This window comes from Gigantopelta aegis, chromosome 3, assembly GCF_016097555.1.
Source record: "Gigantopelta aegis isolate Gae_Host chromosome 3, Gae_host_genome, whole genome shotgun sequence".
In the NCBI taxonomy this organism is placed as follows: Eukaryota; Metazoa; Mollusca; class Gastropoda; order Neomphalida; family Peltospiridae; genus Gigantopelta; species Gigantopelta aegis.
In genome coordinates, this window is record NC_054701.1 from 11,484,175 (window position 1) to 11,505,174 (window position 21,000).

Genomic DNA, 21,000 nt, shown 5'->3' on the forward strand with positions numbered 1-21,000 from the left:
ATTTCAGGGACTTTCAGGAATCATAAGCAAAATATCGGAAATAAATTCCAGAGGACTAGGAATACTAGGATTGAAAGTCCTGTGGACTAGGAGTACCAGGAATAAAAATCCCACGGACTTACATTCCTCGGAATGCACGTCCCACAGACTTAAATTCCTAGGAATGCAAGTCCCACAGACTAGGATTCCGAGGAATGGAAGTCCGTTCGGACAAAAATTAAGAAAATCGCAATTAATCGGATTGTGACTTACTGTCAAAATATAAACTTGTAAAACATATTATTAAAAATTATTTTGGTGTATATAGAAATTGTCTTTTGTTCTCCAAATGTTAAGGGTTTTTTTAGCTACTCGTTTTCATATACATATGCATATGTTTTTAAAACAATTTTGGGCTACATATTATTGTTTTGTTGGGTTTTTTTCATACATTTCTTCGTTTTGAACACATGAACATATAGCCTACTTTATATCTGTAGATGCATTATATACTTTTGAAAATAGCAAGATATTCGTCCTACTTCAATATGCTAACAAAAATGTAAGACGATTACAAAAATTCACTCATGTGTCTGATCCACAAGTCTATGACGTAAAAAACATATTAAGTTGATACTCAAACTCAAAAATATAGTTTTGACAGATTTGAACCCTCAATAATCTTAAGAGATTCGTACACATATCCATCACACTACGAGGGAAGGCTGCCAAAACCTTACTTTTTTCTCTCGTGTCTTTCTGACAGCTCGTGCAAATTGCAGAGTATAACAAACGGACATCTAATTTGCCGGACTAGTATTTCTGTCACTGTTATAGAAGGAATTTAAGTCCGGTAGCAATACAAGTCCTAGGATAAAAACAACGTAAAAATAAACCAGGTATGAAAGTCCGGGTAGGACTACGCAGACGGGAAGGCCACTGGCGGTTGAGCCCCTAGCATTGCCCCCCCCCCCCCCCCCCACTGTGCCGTCCCTGGCGCACGTTTCCTCTTCCTTCGTCCTCTTCGTTGGGACTGCGTCGTCGTACACCAAAGTTGCCCGTGACCCGGTGTACGCGACGTGAAACTCCAACAGTGGTCCAAAGCTTGCAATCGAGCCCCCCAGGTGGAATGGGGTTGGGGGGGGGGGGGTAGCAAGTCGAGAGCACTGACGGTAGCGTCTAGCTTCATCGAGATTCAGCTTGAGAGTGCCAGTGGTAAAGCGTTCCCTTGATGCATGGTCAGTTTGGGATCGATCCTCGTCTGGTCCATTGAACTATTTTTCGTTCCAGTCAATGCACCGCGACTTGTATATCAAAGGTCGTGGTCTGTGCTATCCTGTCTGGGATAGTGCATATAAAAGATCCCTTGCTACTAATGGGAAAATGTAGCAGGTTTCCTCTCTAAGACTATTATGTCAAAATTACCAGATGTTTGACATCCAATAGTCGATAATAATCAATGTGCTCTAGTGGTGCCGTTAAACAAAACATACTATAATTGATTTTGAAAATGATATAGTTATTTTCAAGTGCCCTAAATGTGGGTTGTATTCTCGTGTGTGTGTGGGGGGTGGGGGGTACAAGTCAGAGACAAGTTGATCAAAGCACATGTATATATACACAAACAGGTTTTAAAAAACATCGGGCCAGTATTTCATAATTAATACAAACTGTGCATTTGATTATGAAATACTGGCCCCATATTTTTTATCGTTCTAGGCTAAGTACCCTCCTCTGGTGTTTACATTGGGGTGGAGGTTGGGGGACAACCGACACTATACACATGTGTATGTATGATTTAATAAAATTTAATACTTAAAAAAAAGAAAAAAGGTTTGATGGTGAAGGGGCCTGCTCCCGTGGACCCCCCCCCCCCCCTCCCTCTACGCCACTGCAGGGTCGGCGCATGACCGTACCACTTTTCAAAGGCACTTTTGTGTGTTATATTTGTTGTATCTGTGAAACTGTTCTTCATAATTGAATTTGAAGGAAAAGTCTGGCAACCTCGAGCCGTACCACTATTTTGTTTTACAATGCTGCACTGGTACTCTCTCTCTCTCTCCCTCTCTCTGTCTCTGTCTCTGTCTCTGTCTCTCTCTCTCTCTGTCTCTCTCTCTGTCTCTGTCTCTGTCTCTGTGTGTGTGTGTGGCCAACTTGTAACTCACCCCTTTGAGCTCTAGTTTAGCTAGTGTTCGTCGTCGTACCATGCGCAATCGTAGATCTTGTGCCGGTAGTGATACAGGCTTGAAAGAGATAACTTTAAACAAAAAGTTTAGGTGTCATACTTATCGACCATCGTAAATAATTGTCATAATACCCAGGGATCAAGTGGTCACTGCACATCCTATCCCATCGTGACGGTCAATTCCACTAAGCACGGGTTTGGTTTAAGAACCATTTCCATGCAAACCCTGTGATTGTCGGTTTGTCTAAAGTTCGGACAAACTGCAGCTTTGATACATCCAAACACTAAACAGTGGTTCACCATATTTTACATTTGAAAACTATCTCCAAAAGAATATTCCATCCATACAATTCATTTCACTGGAATAACATTTTCGCGTTTTGAAAAAAACGCGTTCCAAATTGAGTGTGTGATACCAACTTAATACCAACGTTGGAATACCACTTTCCTAGTGGCAACGCGCACCTCTCCTAATGGCCACGCGCACCTCTCCTAGGGGCGCCAACGTTGTATCTATACACTAATCTTGAGGGTTGCTGGAACTGGAGGGCACGACGGTTGGACTGGCTGGGGGGTCTCGGGTGTGTGTGTGTGTGTGTGGGGGGGGTACTCCACCGGAAGTCTAGGGTAGGGCGCTTAAGCGTAGGTGGTATCGGCCGTAGGGTGATAGGGTTTTTCCGGGGGCTTGCCCCTTTCCCCCTCCCCTTCATCCCCCCCCCCCCCCTTAGTTGGTCACACTGAATTTACCGATACGACTAGTGCCCCTCTACTATCCCAACCACTAATTATACAACTTCCTGTCACCTGGACCTAACTTCCCTGTCTGACCTCCTTTCCACTCCCTCAAGGGCTAAAGGTTATAGTAAATTAGTTTTTAGATTTAGACAGCCCGTTCAAAAATTAGTGCAAACATATTATTATATTATTTTTGGACTGCACAAATAAAGATTTTAAACTCCCCATTAATATTTAGAGTAAAACTTCAAAACTGCCCTTAAAGTTTTTCTGTCTCGGGACAGACGTCTAGCTATCGAAGCTTTAGTGGTGTGTGAGCATGTTTAAACATTACCTGACATAACCTGTGTGAAAGGCTGTGCACAATAACGCTTTAATAGTATACCGCATAGTGCGTCACAGGGTCACGTGACTTAACTCTTGGAGTCGAGGGGCTATTTGGCAAGCGATGGCAAAAACGCGATTTTTTATTGCGAATACTGTAAAACATGAACGTAATGCGCGAGAGAAACTAATGCGAAAAATGCGTATAGGTATTTGACGCATTAATTTACCACGCATTTATAAAAAACAAATAAAAACATGAATCAGTGAACAGCAGTTTCATTTCACTTAATAATTATCTCAAACAATTCATTAAAACAATAATGTTTAAACACATTCACATACCAATTACAAAGTGTTTCGGTTCGGTTTCACATCTCAGATAGTTCGTTCAATTTTACAAAACATCAAGCAAGCCTGCTTTAATCCAACCCCGTTTGATACAGTCTGTGTCTTTCTTAATTGAGTCAAAGCAACTGACAATCCAGCGAGAATGAATGGGCTTTAGCACACTAATCCTCAAGTCCACCCGGAAGTCTTTGTTGTTTTTTAAATTGATCGCCACTTGATCACCATACCACCTAGTGAACTGTTGTTTCAGTGCAACTTTGTAGTCACCGTTCACGGAAAGATCCATCGGCTGAAGTTCGCCAGTGCATCCGGCTGGAACAAACTGCACCTCAAAACCACGTTTGTATAACAATTGTAAAAAAACTTATTGAATAACGTCACTGAGTAATACATGTCGTACTTGTAGCAAGTTGTTTTCACACCAATAAAATGGCATTAAGCAAAACGGTTCACTCCCATAAGACAGACGTCCCATAAGGCAGACATGCCATTTGATAGACAAAACTCTTTATTGGGTTATGTAATGTATCCTGTACACCCCTGACTGCGTTAATGGTATTGCTCCAATCTGCTCAGCAAGCTATGCTGCAGTGCAACAGCAGTCTTAATTAATGAGCTGATTTCATGCAAACAACAGCGAGAGCTTAATTGTAATCTGGTAAATGCAATTAATAAATGTAAAGATACAGTGCTTGGTGGATTTTCCACTGCAATATCTCCATTCAATTCATTTCACTTCAGATTGACAATGTTTTGTTTTTATATCAATGATTACCGCACAGTTATGACAGTACCTATTTAAAAAAAATTGTTATATCTACCAATTCCACACAGGCAACTAGGAGAAGTTAATTGTAATCTGCTAAACAGAATTAACAAATGTAAAGATACTGTGTTTTATGATGTCCGTGTTTTTAGAGTTTAGCAACATCCGTATACAATTCATTTCACTTCAGATAGACATTGTTTGTATATCAATGAGTATTATGTCTCTGACGACCAGTGTCTTGTATTTCATTGACCATACATTTTAAACCATAGCTAAGCACAGAGATAACATAAAAGTTCTTATATATTAACTGCATGTAGCTACCAAAAACAGTCATTCAATTTTTTTAGTCATGGCTGGTCTTAGAAGGATAGAATTTGTTCAATCACAAAAAGGTTCACCACAAGTAATATTGGATGGATTTTTATTTGCAAAGAATCGCACCAGAGGGGAAAGTGTTCACTGGAGATGCGTGACAAAAACGTGTACCGGGAAATGCACCACTGTCGGCGAATTTGTACGGAACACATCGGAACACAACCATCTTCCAAGTGATCCGAATGTTGCTCGGTTTATCAGCATACTACGGAAGCGAGCAAGAGAAGAAACAACACCTATGCAGCAAATATACAATGATGAGGTTGCAAAGCAAGCATTAGAAACTGTTCCTCATTTGCCTTCCTTTCCCAGTATGAGCAGTGCACTGTACAGACAGAGACGAGTTCTGATACCTGCCCTACCACAGACTAGAGCCGATGTCATCCTAGAAGAACCATGGACACAGACAAATGACGGAAGACGCTACCTGTTATTTAGCGATGGAAATGAAGATAACATGCTTGTGTTCTCTACAGATGAGCAAATCGTAGCTCTACAGGCTGCAGAATCCATTTTTTATGGACGGAACTTTCTCTTCTTGTCCAGCATTGTGGAACCAATTATACATCATCCATGCTATGGACGGAACCACTATGTATCCCCTTGTGTTTGCTCTTCTTCCCGATAAACAGAGGATAACATACATTAGACTGTTCAGTTTGTTGAAAAATGAAGTTCAACAATTATTACACCAACCCCTTGCTCCAAGTAAAGTTCAGACTGATTTTGAGATGGCTGCAATCCAGGCAGTTGAGACGGAGTTTCCGCAAGCTGAAGTAAAAGGGTGCTTTTTTTTCACTTTACACAGGCCATTTGGAGGAAAACTCAAGAACTGGGTCTTGCTGTTTTGTACAAAGAAGATCCAGCTGTACAGACATGGATTCGGAGGGCTGCTGGACTACCACTTTTGCCCATTGCACAAGTACAGGATGCATGGTTAGAAGCCATGAATGACGGACCTGATGTTCCACAGGCGGAGGCATTTAATAATTATGTTGTTTTAACATGGGTAGACGATGACTCCAGATTCCCTTTGATTGTATGGAACCATCATCTGACCACTGGCCCAAGAACAAATAATAATCTGGAGGGATTTCATTCCAGAATGAATCGTTCAATCCAAGTTCATCATCCAAACATATACCGATTTGTAGAATTAATCAAAGGAATAGAGACCTCCGAACGTGCTAAATTGAGACAGATAAACTTTGGAGCTGCCCCACCACCAAGAAAGAGAGTGTATAAGCAGAATGAAAATAGAATCGTGAGATTGAAGGCGCAACTAACCCTTGAACAGAAAACGCCCATTCAGTTCTTGGATGCCGTTGGACATTTATTAAAATTAGTATAAATTGTGGAACAGACAGAAAATTGAATCGTGAGACATGTTAAAATGTGTATCCCGGGTATATGTAATGTGTATAAATAAATCTAATTTTATATAATTTTGTTATGTGTTTTGTATTTAATTGTATCCGACTATTCCATTATTTACTACATGTATTATTCAAGGTAAACGGCAGGTAATTAGTAATGGGTCTTGTGTTGTTTTAACGCGTCTGCGTTATGGGACGTCTGTCTTATGGGAGGACACCAGCAAAACCTACCTAGCATTCACAGTTATTACAAACACAGCCATTGTATGACACAATTAGCTTGTCGCCTTTTCACCGCAAGCATCGCGCTAAGTAAACAAGTTGTCTTACGGTCAGCGCATTAATTAATACACGCATTTTTGACAGAGCTGTGGTGGCGCATTATTTTATACACGCATTAATTTCATGTTTTACAGTATATTAAAAAGGGTAAATTTTATAGAATTTGTTTTATTGATACTTCATATATATTGTAAAAGGTAAACGTAGATACCAACCAATAGTGAATTATGTTTTCGATAAGCCTGGACCTTTAATAAAGTGATGACAAGAAGTCGAGACTTTAGAGGGCGTGACTAGCTATTGACCCATGTGTATTGCGTCTAACAATCTGTTAATAAAAAAACAAAATTACAGAAATTTTAATGTACCATAAAGTAATTTGATGGTAATGTTTTACGTCATTCGCTGATGGCTAAGTGACTATCCATATAAAATGTTTTTACCATTGTTCCTTTTAATGAGTAGCCTAATTCACAAAGCTCTTTTAAGGTCTATTGCATCATTGCATCATCTTTGTAAGTATTTTTGCACTGCACGACAGGATGGCGAAGTTGAGAGACTTTACTGAATTAGAACCATGTAAGCTTCGTCGCATTTTGTGTCAGATTCATGCATTTTGCGAGACTGGCGCATTTGAAACATGAAAGGTGCGGGACGTAGCCCAGAGGAATAGCGCTCACCTTGATATGCAGTCAGTCTAAGATCGAACTCATTAGTGACCCTATTGGACTAGTTCTCATTCCAGCCAGTGCGAATGGTATATTAAAGGCCGTGCTATGTGCTATCCACTCTGTGGGATGGCTACTTGGCCCATTCATTTATTTTGAAGAAAGATCCTCCACCTCAGTGTGAGCACTGTCGGTGTCTTCTGACGATACGCCACATTTTGGTAGAGTGCATTCATCTTATGGATATATAAATATTTTTAACCACAGAGAATTGAATGAAATTGTGGTTTGGTTATTCATAAAGGGTCACAATTTAAGAATGGCAGACTATATGGCTGATAATAGTCGTTCGAATTCATATCTGTAAAACTGTGGCATCTGCAATTTAAGATATGACGATCTTTTTATTTTAATTTTATCTCATTACTGTGTGTTTTAGAGTGGGTCTTTGTATTTTTCACAAGTTGCAGTTAGCAAATGATTGAAATGGATCTTTAAAAAAATGTCTATACTGCTTTATCTTAGCTCAGTCGGTAGTGCGAACCATCTTCACGGACGCATTGGGGTTACTCCTGTCCCAAGCAGTTCTCTACAATTAGCATGTCAAAGGTCGTTGTATGTGCTGTCCTGTCTGATAAACTGTATATAAAAAACGAATTCTTGCAACTATGGAAAATATAGAGGGTTCCCCTGACGATTTTGTCAGAACTATCAAATTTCCTGATATCTTGACATAGCCGATAATTAATTAATCAGTGTGCTCATTGCGACAACGTGCAGTTTCAGTTGCATGTGATAAACATCGTACATGATTTGCACCGTATGCACTAGCCTGCGATTAATTTTTTATTCTTGAGACTACACCTAATTGCACTCTTTCGTATTCTTGTGCTGTGCGCCTCCAGTGCAACAAAGCGATGGTGCAACAATTTAAACAGTCAGTTACCTGGACAGCAATCACAAGATACATAATTCCTTCTCTCGGCTGAGATAATATGTATGTCAATTAAATAAAACATAAATTTTTTTCACGTTTTCCATCAAAGCAATATGTTGTATAACAGTCAAGATTGAAGTCTAAATTGCACTGGAAAGACCATGCGCATAATCTTTGGTAGGTAATCTGTGATATTTCAAAACAATGCAGGTGTGTGTGCAGAGGGGTGGGGGTGGGGTCAACACACACACACACACACACACACACACACACACACACACACTAGAAACGGTCTAAACTAATTGGACCTTCTTTTTTGGGACACTCGTCCATAAAAGTTACAGAAATTGACTCTGGTATAAATGGCGGTGGTGGTGGGTGAGGTGGTGGTGACGAGCCGGCTAACAAAACCGAATGCAGCCACTTTTACTATCGTTTAATCACTACTGAATTACAATTCTGATTTTTCAGACCAGAAGCAGTTCAAATTACGTGCAAAAGTTAAAATTTTGTTTAACGACACCGCTAGAGCACATTGATTTATTAATCAAAGGCTACTGAATGTCAAAATTAGGTAATCTTGATATATCATCTTATAGAGGAAGGCGGCTACATTGTTTTCATTAGTAGCAAAATATTTTTTTATGCCCATTCCACAGACACGATAACACATACCACGGCCTTTGATATACCAGTTCTAGTGGATAATTATAGATGCAGTGATGTACTTATATACATCTTGCAGTACTTTGGTTGTGCTTCATGAACAGATGCATTAAAAACAAAAACAAAAACAAAAAATACTTATATAGTTTGATTTGAAACGTTTCCATCCCAGAACTAGCGTATGCTTATTCTATTGGAATGATATTAAGGTGTTAATGGTAGATTTTGCATACACGATGTATACACTAACAAACGTGTATCTGATATTTTACATTTACCAATTTGTATGTGAAACAGATTGGGATTATGGTTAGGGTTGTTCCAACTGGTAGTGTAGAAAGTAGTACACTACCTCCCCCAAGAACATAACAGGACGATTGTATTGTTTTGTTGGGCTTGGATGTAATGTCGTACATGGATGAGAAATGAATATCTTCACGTTAGATATACTTTGAAGTTTTGACACTATAGCAAGCCACAATTTTGTTAATGTTAATTTTTATGTATTTATTTGTTTATTTACTTAGATAATGAGGAGTCATATTACATGTTTTGCACTGGAGAATGTACCACAAAATTTTGAATTCGTAAAAAATAATTTAGAAGCCCCGTAGGGCAGAGTATTTTCTCTAACTTAATTAATAATTCATTGAAAGTTTAAACACTTAACTACCATATTAACTACGGTACTTTTCATATTTTAAATACAAAAGTAAATCATGGCCTTCTCCTTGACGATTCTGCATTTAAATTCTCAGTAGCCGATTTTTGACATTAAGCCTGATATACGTGCTAAAAGTACCATCTGTGATTTGCGATCTATTATTCCATAATCTTCGTAATATTCCATCTGAATACATTACCATCACTGGTGTCAAGTTTATAGGGGCTTAAATCACATTGCTATTCAATGATGCAGATGTGTGGCACCGTGGGCTAAAGAGCTTAATCTGTTTACCATATAGGAATGCCCGAAGTGAACGCACAAAAACGTCAAATTGTGCTGTTCAATGCTGTAGATTCTTGAAAAATATCTACAGTTAGACCAATAGTGTGACTTTACAGGAATGGATTAAAATTAAAGTTTGTTTTGTTTAATGACACCACTAGAACACATTGATTTATTAATCATAGGCTATTAGATGTAAAAAAATGTTTTATTTGACATATAATCTTAGACAAGAAACCTGCTACATTAGTAGCAAGGGACCTTTTATATGCACAATACCACAGACATGATTGCACAGACCACGGCCTTTGATATATCTGTCGTGGTGACTGGTTGGAACGGCCATTGTAAGACCACCCTGGGATCACATCTAAACTTCTGTATGACATAAATATTTATCTACCTGCCCCTGTATCATAAAACTGATTGTGTGAGCCTGTGAAAACCATATATAGCAAAATAATATGTGTAACCATGACTTATTGTGATAGGACGGTTAGAGGAGTAAAAATATGCAGATGTAATGCAGTTTTGTTCAATGTTTGGTCTATGAACACTATATTCATTTTTATTTGCAAACATATTTCACTTTTATCTGTTTAAATAGCTGTCCATATATCTCGAGTTGTAAGGAATAACATGTATTGCCGTATAGTCTGCAATTTGGCCTCGACTGTCTTTATTGGCAGTCCATTTAATGTAGTTAATGTTCATGTGACAGAACTAAGTCTAAGGGCTAGTATCGTCTGTAGACTAAGATTGTTGTCTTCAGAGAGAACAAGCAGTTTTCCAAAGAGATTGCACAAACAACCTTCAGGTTTGAAGACTTCAAATTCTTGTTTTTGTTAATGGAACCAAATGTCTTCATTGGCTGTCTAAGTCCTGTAATGGGTGCATGGAACTTTGAACATTTGCGAACAAGCCTTTTCTGAATAAATGTTTAGAAAGCTTTTTTTCAACTGCTTCAGCCTTCAAAAGATTTGCAAATTCAGCTTGGGCTTGAAATACAAAACAAACCTTATTTCAAGAACTTATCAGTTTCTGTAACTCTGTCTCGACACGTCTCAGATGGCTGACTGTTCTTGTGTACCTTGTCTTCAGAACCCATCGCACATGCCATGTTCAGTGTGGCGTCTGCATATGTCCTTGCATGTCTTGCCAGACACCATCGATAGTTTTTATTGAATCCAATGATCATCAATGCTTCTCCTGTGTTTTGCATGATGATTGATTTTAAGTTCAATTGTCAAAATGAACTGGATTTCTTCATGCCATCATATCTGATCTGCTTACACTGAATCCGCAGTTTCTCAATAAATTGTCTGTTCCTAGATGAATACATGACAAATTACAAAGACAAGTATCGAGTGTAGTTGTGATTATCCATACTAAACAGCAAAGGGAACAAGTCTTAGATATGTGCCAGGTGTGGATAAGCTGTTTCGTTTGTAGTGCGAAGGGATCTGAATATCAACCATATTCTGTCCATGTAATGAATCCAAAACTGCTGTTAGTCCTAGTTTACCACTTTCATCTTATCATTGTACTCATAGTACATTGTGTGCAGCCAGTGACATTGGCCACTAACAGTCATCTCTTGCAACACTTCAGACATAGAAGTTCTACACTGACCTTCATGATCAGATACTGCACTTCGTGTTGTCTTTTGAAAGTATCAAACAACAGTATTTCCAAGGTTCCAGAATGAGTTTGTGCACGCACATAGCTCTGTTGTAGTGCTTGCCATTTGACACTCAGCTGATCCACTGACACCCCCCAGACTCGACAACAGTGTCAGCGAAACCACTGTCACGCAGTTTTTTACCAAGAGCTCCAAAGTTTTGGCAAATATAAGTAGACTGTGTGGAATAGGGCAAGCTCTACAATAACATTCTTCAACCGGAGAGTGTGGTGCCACACAAATACCCTTTTTAAGACGCTACAAGGTCAAATGTTACTAATGTGTATTCTTGATCAAGAGCATTTTGTGATATGATTAGGACATGCTGAACTGTGGGGTTCTTTGTAATGGCTGAGTTGATGGGAGCCATGTAGATTGTGTTATACCAGAACCTGTGAAAGATATCCACCCAGACCAGCTAGCAACTAACTAACAGATGCCCATCATGTAGTTCAGCACGGCAGAACAACCAGAAGAAAAGTCTGAAATACATACTTGCTTAACAGCTCCAACTCTTGGGATTTGTAAACAACAGATTGGGGTTTTGTTTTCTTTTCGTAAACAGTGTGCTCTGGAAAGAGAGGACACCTATCATGCTTTTCCTGGACTGCAATGTCATGTTTTGAATTTGTGGTTCCAGCCCCAGATAAGATTTTCTCGTTCAAATTAAAATTGTCCCAACAGGAGGCAGGACGGTATCACTTTCAACAATGGCATTACACATGGCAGTCGCCAGTTCGATTTAAGTGGAAAAGGACACACAGTGACCAAAGTGATTTAGGATGCTGACCCTTTCAAGTCATTCCAAGAATAAATGAAACATATCGGCTATTGGGTGTGAAACATCATTCCAAGACGTAAGTGCTTTGGCATTTTACATCGACCACAAGTCACACCGCGGCATACATTCTGAGCTATGAATGTAACTAATATCTCTGCCGTTAGATGAATCACTAACATCACTGCCAGATAGCATGTGCATAAAAGAGGTCACTAGAAAGTCCAGAGATTTGACGTTCTGAGATAAAAATAAAAATAGATGGAAGATGGCCATGACATTTCCTTTGAATCCCTATGCGCATCTGTAATGCAGCGACGTAAAATGATAGCTGCTTCCTCCAGTCGTCTCTACTGAACAGGCCACTTCAAATGCTGTGTCCATGACCTGGCCAGTTGGCACCTCATCAGAAAATAGTCGCCAAAACTTTATGTTCTGTCCAAAGGACTTCTTTAATATGTCTTTCAGCATGCCTTATTCTGATGATTGTACAAATTGGGGAAATGTTTTTGCATAAAGAAGCAATATCGTTCCCATAGCATTGCGATCCTTTTAACGTATCATCCTCTGATAATGTTGATTTGATCATAATCATAAATATGCGCCAAGGCTTTTTTCGTGTGCTCTGGTCTGCTTGTCTTTCATTAGCCTTATCTGCTTTAGGGTTCTATAATCTTTTCGGGTATATATAACCATACAGGGAAATGTTATGGTAATATACCTTTCTAGCAAGTGGATTGATATCTTTGATGCGCCAAAGTAAGTCTTCATATTTTTTTTACTACGTTATTTTATTACTACGTTTTCCACAAATTCATCTGTTCTGTTGTTCACGAAATAAACACTCATCTGGCGTAAAAAAAAACCTGTTGATAGTGTAGCGCTTCTGCTCATCTTGGGTGTAGATGGGTGCTGATCACGTACATGTATATCTTCAGTAGGATGTGGTCTCTGATATATTTTATGTCTGAAAGACTGATGATACCATCTATTGTACCCGTGATACCTATCATCTAGATGGGAAGGAATGTACTTTGCAGATATATCATCATCATCGCATGCATTATACGACAAACGTCTTAATTTTTTATCAACTACCTGAAGTTAGAGGTTTAACCACGGTATCAGATTTGGGGTTTTTTCTGTTAAGGATTATACAGGTTCTGTCAACATCTGTGCTGCAATGGTGTGGCTTTGTTATCCGTGATTCTTTTAGTGCATTACCTCATTTGCTACACATTGCAAAACATATGTAGACAACATGGGCTACAATGTATCCATACCCGTCCCATATCCTTTATTTCTGCACAAAATACGAAAGTTGCCATTCCCATACGGCACACAACTGAATTTTATTTTTGTATGAACTTAACTTTTTAAAAAAGTCACATAAATTACCGAGGGGGGGGGGGGGGGGGGGGGGGAGAGAGAGAGTCCCCGATGTGGTTCACGGGCTACAGATAACTAGTACAAATAATAAACTTTAAATTTATACATAGCTTACGTAGGGGGTTTCCACCTCTAAAACCCTTTTTTACCGGCCTCGGTGGCGTCGTGGTTAGGCCATCGGTCTACAGACTGGGTTCGGATCCCAGTCGAGGCATGGGATTTTTGATCCAGATACCGACTCCAAACCCTGAGTGAGTGCTCCGCAAGTCTCAATGGGTAGGTGTAAACCACTTGTACCGACCAGTGATCCATAACTGGTTCAACAAAGGCCATGGTTTGTGTTATTCTGCCTGTGGGAAGCGCAAATAAAAGATCCCTTGCTGCTAATCGGAAAGAGTAGCCCATGTAGTGGCGACAGCGGGTTTCCTCTCAAAATCTGTGTGTTCCTTAACCATATGTCTGACGCCATATAACCGTAAACAAAATGTGTTGAGTGCGTCGTTAAATAAAACATTTCTTTCTTTCTTTCTAAAACCCTTTCCTGCATGAAAACCTTGAATGAAATGTGTATATATTGAACAGCTACTAACATTTTGGTATACTGTATGCAAAATTATGTAATAGATGCCTGCACAAAACACAATAAAAGGCAAAGTCACATTTTTAATAAGTTGGCTAAAATGAGGGGTAGAGGTGGCATTATGCACTTAACGTGTATGACAATCCAGTTTGTATAACAACTGGTATTATTCCTTACTGCAGGAGAGGTATGAATATATATTTGGATCCATACAAGTGACTTAATGTTGTAGAGAAACTGGTTATCAAGTTTACTGATATTAAATTTTGCGAATTATCAAGAAAATGCATTCATTTTTCGTACGAAAAAAGGCTTTATAAATATAACTTTTTTTATAGCTGCTATTATGCAATATATGTTTTTGTTGGACACATACCTTTAATTTAATACCACACATTGATAGGTGGATGGACATATAACTTACAAACAAGTTCGGATATTGACCCATGTGGATTTAGCTTAGCCGCCATCTTGAATTAAATATGTCCACCAAAATTGTGAATGAAAAAATGCCAATAATGGATTTATGTTTCTCTGGGATATAAATAATTTAAAAAAATAGTTATTCCAAATGTAGCAAAAAAAAAAAGAAAAAAAAAAAAGAAGCAAACCCCAAAATCATGACATAACAGTCCAGACCACTAATTGTTTCCAGAAATAATTATATTAAACTGTTTCTCATTTATCTTACGGCCCTGATCACATATTATGGTTTTATTGCTCAGATTTACAAATGCATATATGTATCCAGCAAGGTCACAGAATTGTACTGACCTTTCCGAAGTTATATGAGACAAAATCATGACATAACAGTCCAGACTACTAATTGTTTCCAGAAATAATTATATTAAACTGTTTCTCATTTATCTTACGGCCCTGATCACATATTATGGTTTTGTTGCTCAGATTTACAAATACATATATGTATCCAGCAAGGTCACAGAATTGTACTGACCTTTCCGAAGTTATATGAGACAAAATCATGACATAACAGTCCAGACCACTAATTGTTTCCAGAAATAATTATATTAAACTGTTTCTCATTTATCTTACGGCCCTGATCACATATTATGGTTTTATTGCTCAGATTTACAAATACATATATGTATCCAGCAAGGTCACAGAATTGTACTGACCTTTCCGAAGTTATATGAGACAAAATCATGACATAACAGTCCAGACTACTAATTGTTTCCAGAAATAATTATATTAAACTGTTTCTCATTTATCTTACGGCCCTGATCACATATTATGGTTTTATTGCTCAGCTTTACAAATACATATATGTATCCAGCAAGGTCACAGAATTGTACTGACCTTTCCGAAGTTATATGAGACAAAATCATGACATAACAGTCCAGACTACTAATTGTTTCCAGAAATAATTATATTAAACTGTTTCTCATTTATCTTACGGCCCTGATCACATATTATGGTTTTATTGCTCAGCTTTACAAATACATATATGTATCCAGCAAGGTCACAGAATTGTACTGACCGTTCCGAAGTTATATAAAATATTAAGGTTTAGTGATATGTAAGAACAGTTCAATATCTTGTGACCTTAGACGTTTTATCACAACATTCCATATCGTATTAGCACAATATCAGATAGGTCATTACAAATCTCCGCACCCTCTGAGACGTGAATTCCTTATTGACATTTTGATGGTTCTATTTATTACTATTTATTATTTTATCTTCAGACCACATGCGGTTGCCAGACAAGTTTTAGTAATGCTTGAGTGGTGAGAATGTTACGGTAAACGACAATGTTTAGTTGTTTTCCCGGCTTCAAGGCTTCTCGTATTCATACATTGTACTTAAAGTATTGATTTTTTATAACGCACTTGGCAACATGCCTAAACAAATATTGTTCAAGTATCTGCTGTAATTGAAGTTCATTCTTATACAGCTAAGATATTTTGTACAGGCTAGCAATGACCTGGTTTTTACATTTTATTTTACAATTTGTGTAAATCAAACTGACAAGTTGGCTGTTTGTATGTAGTCAGGATGTATGAGGTAATCTCGTTATTAGCGCATTGGTAATAAGACACATTTATCATATTATTGTCATGTTCAGCAGATTGTATATCAGAATCTTGACAAAATTACACTGTGACTCTGCCTTGTGCCAAGATACGATTTTGATCACGGTTTTGATATTTGTATCTTATTCTACTGTACGTTTCCCACAGCTCTTTACACTGTGTTTTACGTAATTATGAAATTTGTTTTTTTAAACGGAAATAATCATATTGATGTACTTGCCTTGTTTGACACCAAATAGCCGATCTATATTTGTGTGCTGGGGTGTCGTTAAATATCCATCCATTCCATTCACACACGTACGCACGCACGCACGCACGCACACACACACACACACACACACACACATGTGTATATAGTGTCTATATAGAAGTTTTATTAAGAAAGGAATTATTTTCATTAACGACATACTTGATGAACAAGAAAACCTTTTTGAATTTGAAACTTTCACAAAAAATATTTTTAAAAATCATAACTAATGAATGCTGTAAAATCTGTTTTAAAACATTAAATATTATTAATGATTCGTTTATCGTTGTTACAAGACCAGTTCTGCCGTTTAAATTAAAACTGTTGGTAAATGCAAACACGTTAAGTAAGGAGGTTATTGACATTTTGAATAATAGAAGTACACTTTAAAGGCACAAACAAAATATGCAAATAAGGGACTAACATTTGATATCTTCACATGGAGAAAATATATATTATGTTTTACCCTTTAAATGGTGACTGTCTTAAAACGCCAAATATCTACTCTAACAATTTATAGCATAATCATATGAAAATTTCAAAATATTTGACTCTTAGTACATTTCAGCATCAAACATCAAGTTTCCATCACTTTTTGATATCTATATATTAGCAAATTTGAAAACAAAATCATGATGCCACCTTGAAATAATAAATGGCCACCCTAAATCTTAATTTTAAAACCCCCCAAAACCTGGCAACGTTTTCTTGACGTGTGTTGTATTTAAACGGTTTTAAACATTGTTGCCAAGATAATATCTAGTAAATGTCTTCTTTTTTTTTACATTTTTTTATTTATTTCATAAATGGAAACAGTCCCAAAAATCAGCAAATTTAGGATATAATTAACTCATTAAAAATAAGTATCGGCATGTTTCTAATACACTTCGTTCCGCTGTAAATAGACCACTTATTTGCACTAAAAATATTTAACTGTTTGGCTAAAACACATTTTGGTAAGAACCTTTGTTGGTGAGGTTTTGAATAGACGTCGATATGCATGTCGCCTAATTGCGGAAACGTTACGATTAGAATAGAGACTACTGCAGTATTTTTAGTCGGCCTGACAAAATATATTGATTCTTTTAACATATACTGCTGTTACATCTTACATGTAAATTAAATTGCAAAAATCGATATTGCTTTGAGGAAGGGATGGATGAACCGATGAATGATTTAATTTATTAATGAATGAATGAACTTTTCACCATACTTCAGCAAATAGAAAACAAAACGGGCACCGAGTAACAACGAATGAATGAATGAATGAATGTTTAACGACACCCCAGCACGAAAAATACATCGGATATTGGGTGTCAAACTATGGTAATGCAAACAAATAAAGTGATGATCAACATCAATATAAAAATTCAAGATTTAATTAAAAACACAGTGTAAAGAACTGTGCAAAAATACAAATATCACAGATATATTCTGACTTTTACTCTAAATTTCAATTTGTGCTGTATTGGCCATTCTCAAAGAGAATGTTACACCCCTGCACCACGGTGAGGTCACAACACGCGCAGGGGTTCTCAAAGAGAATGTTACACCCCTGCACCACGGCGAGGTCACAACACGCGCAGGGGCCGAGTAACAAATAACATTTTATGAATTAACAGATGAACGACAAAACGCAGCGCGTGCTGTTTTGGTGAATGGTATTACAATAATGCATTTTAATTTGGCTAAAATTTTAAAACAAAAAATTTATTATTAAAAATCTATCCTTTAAATGAAAGTTTGAGACACCTTTCTTCTAACAACAATAACGTTTTTGTTTTAGAAAAAAACTAACTTTTACAGTTAAACATCAACAACATTGTATAGATAATTAAACAATTAACTACACATCCTTTAACTGAAAGTTTAAGACACATTAGTTCCAACGTACAATAATGTTTCTTTATAGGAAAGAAAAACCCATTTACAGTCAAAGATTACAAACATTGTACAGAGAATTAAACTACACAAACAAGAAGAAAACGAAGGAAACAAACCAAACCGTTATTAAAACCATCAGCTCAGTCTAACATGGGTCCGCTAGAAGATACAAATTATCAGACATCAATACTGTCAGAATTGATTTTAATTTTTTTTTTAAAAGGTGGTATATTCGCCATTTCCATGGAAACCGATTCACGACAATGTTGCAACCACTGTACTACAGTAGGTGCAGCATTACACATCGATATCTGTTTTACGCAGAACATTTCATGGTAACAGTTTGAAATATCAGCTTTTTTCAAAAACGCGAAACCACTGTACTGAACTCTGCACTGTCATTTGATCATCTGGTGATGCCAACGTGTTCATTGTCCATATCTACATATCACTCAAATGAGGGTGGCGTTTTGGCGTATGTGTCGTGTACAGATGTATGTCAAGATAAGAACGCTATAGAAAGCAGTGTCACAGCCAATTAACATTTTACTCTACTAATAGCTTATATATGTATATAGCAATAATATTCAGTTATTTATAGATGTATTTGTCATATCTGTATTTTGTGTGGCCTTATCAGCAGTAAACGTATTTTTAAATGTCAAAAAATTGATTTTATATTAATTAAATCCAGACAAAGACTTCAGCCCCATTATAAAACGAAAACAAAGATACCATTAAAACAACGACGGAGCGTTTTAAGGACAAGAATATAGATTGACTTGAAATGTTATCACATATAAATTCGTGTATAAATATTTCACATTTTTAAACACATACCGGAAAATATGTTCTGTATTCTTTACTCGGGTGGGAAACCACAAGAATATTAGAATGCTACAAGTGGGCTTGGTGGCATGACAATGGACCTACACTTTCGTACATTTTACGACCACAGCTTAGTATTACACATTAATTTTGTCAATGCTTTGCTAAATGCTTTTTGTCCTACAGATTATGTATACGCAACTGAGAAAATTGCGTATGTTTGGTTACGCCCGTGATATCTACTTTAATAAAACTATAACTATTAACAAAAATGAACTGGTTACTAGAATCATAAATTCTTCGACGTGTTTTTACCATTATTAAAAATTGCATGTTTGTACCATCCGATTCCAAATACATTACTTCACTTAATATAAAGCTGAAATCGCGTCCGTTATCTTAAGTCATAATTTACTACCACAAAATAAGAAACACAACTACAGTTTTCTTTCTTAAAAAACCCCAGTTTACTAGTTCAAAATAACAAATACGCCTACAGCTTTCTTGCTTTAAAAACATACATAGTTGCAACAAGCACGATATAATTTCAATTATAAAAAATCAACAGGAAATAACCATCACTCCTATATTTCCCTTTAGATTGGGGTTAATCATTAAACGTACGAAATGATTTAAATAAATGTACAACATTTTAAACCAATCAACAATAGTGTTAACATTCGAGTATATATTAGGTTTTTATAAGTGCTAAATTAACGAGATATCGAAGAATGGCGTGACATGGGGAAAATGTGGGTTTATTCTAAATAGATACACAATTGACCAAATATATTCTCGAAAATCCAGCTTTAACTCTCACTAGATAAGTAATAAAATTATATTCCAGAGACTCAGCTTTAACTCTCACTAGATAAGTAATAAAACTGTATTCCGGAAATTCAGCTTTAACTCTCACTAGATAAATAATAAAACTATATTCCGGAAATTCAGCTTTAACTCTCACTAGATAGGATGTCACGTCTCATCGTGACATTGCTAATGCATTGGCAGACAACTTTTCTCATAACTCATCTTCTGCTTTCAGTACAGATGCTTTTACATCTGTCAGAACTAAAGCTGAAAAGCAGTCCATTAATTTTTCATCTGAAAATGCTGAAGTGTACAACAGGCGTTTCTCTATGGAGGAATTGCAGGATGCTCTTCGTAGAGCCCATGATACTTCAGTAGGTCCAGATGAAATTCATTATCAGTTATTAAAACATTTACCTGAATCATCTTTGATGGTTCTTTTGAATATTTTTAATAACATCTGGATTTCTGGTGACTTTCCTTCTGATTGGAGGAAAGCTATTATCATTCCTATTCCCAAGCCTGGTAAAGATCCAACTAATCCTACTAGTTATCGCCCTATCGCTTTGACAAGTTGCATTTGTAAAACCATGGAACGAATGATAAATCGTAGACTTGTCTGGTATCTTGAATCTCACAAATTACTCACTAACGTGCAATGTGGGTTCAGATCTAGACGTAGCACGGTTGATCATCTTGTTAGATTTGAAACGTTTTGTAGGGAAGCTTTCATCCATAATTAGCACTTGGTTTCAGTGTTTTTTGATTTGGAGAAAGCTTACGATACCACGTGGAAGTATGGGATTTTAAATGACCTCCATGGCAAGGGCCTAAGAGGTCGACTTCCAGTTTTTATATCTCAGTTTTTAAGAGATAGATCTTTTAAAGTCCGGGTGGGGTCGACTTTGTCCGACATTCACCCACAGGAGATGGGTGTGCCTCAAGGTAGTATCCTGTCTGTAACTCTATTTTCTGTGAAAATTAACAGCATCACCCAGTGTTTAACACCTGGTGTCGATTGCTCGTTATATGTCGATGATTTTCAGATTTGCTATAGATCATCCAATATGAGTATCATTGAACGTAAGTTGCAGCTTTGTTTGAATAAACTTCATCAATGGGCAACTGACAATGGCTTTAGATTCTCAAA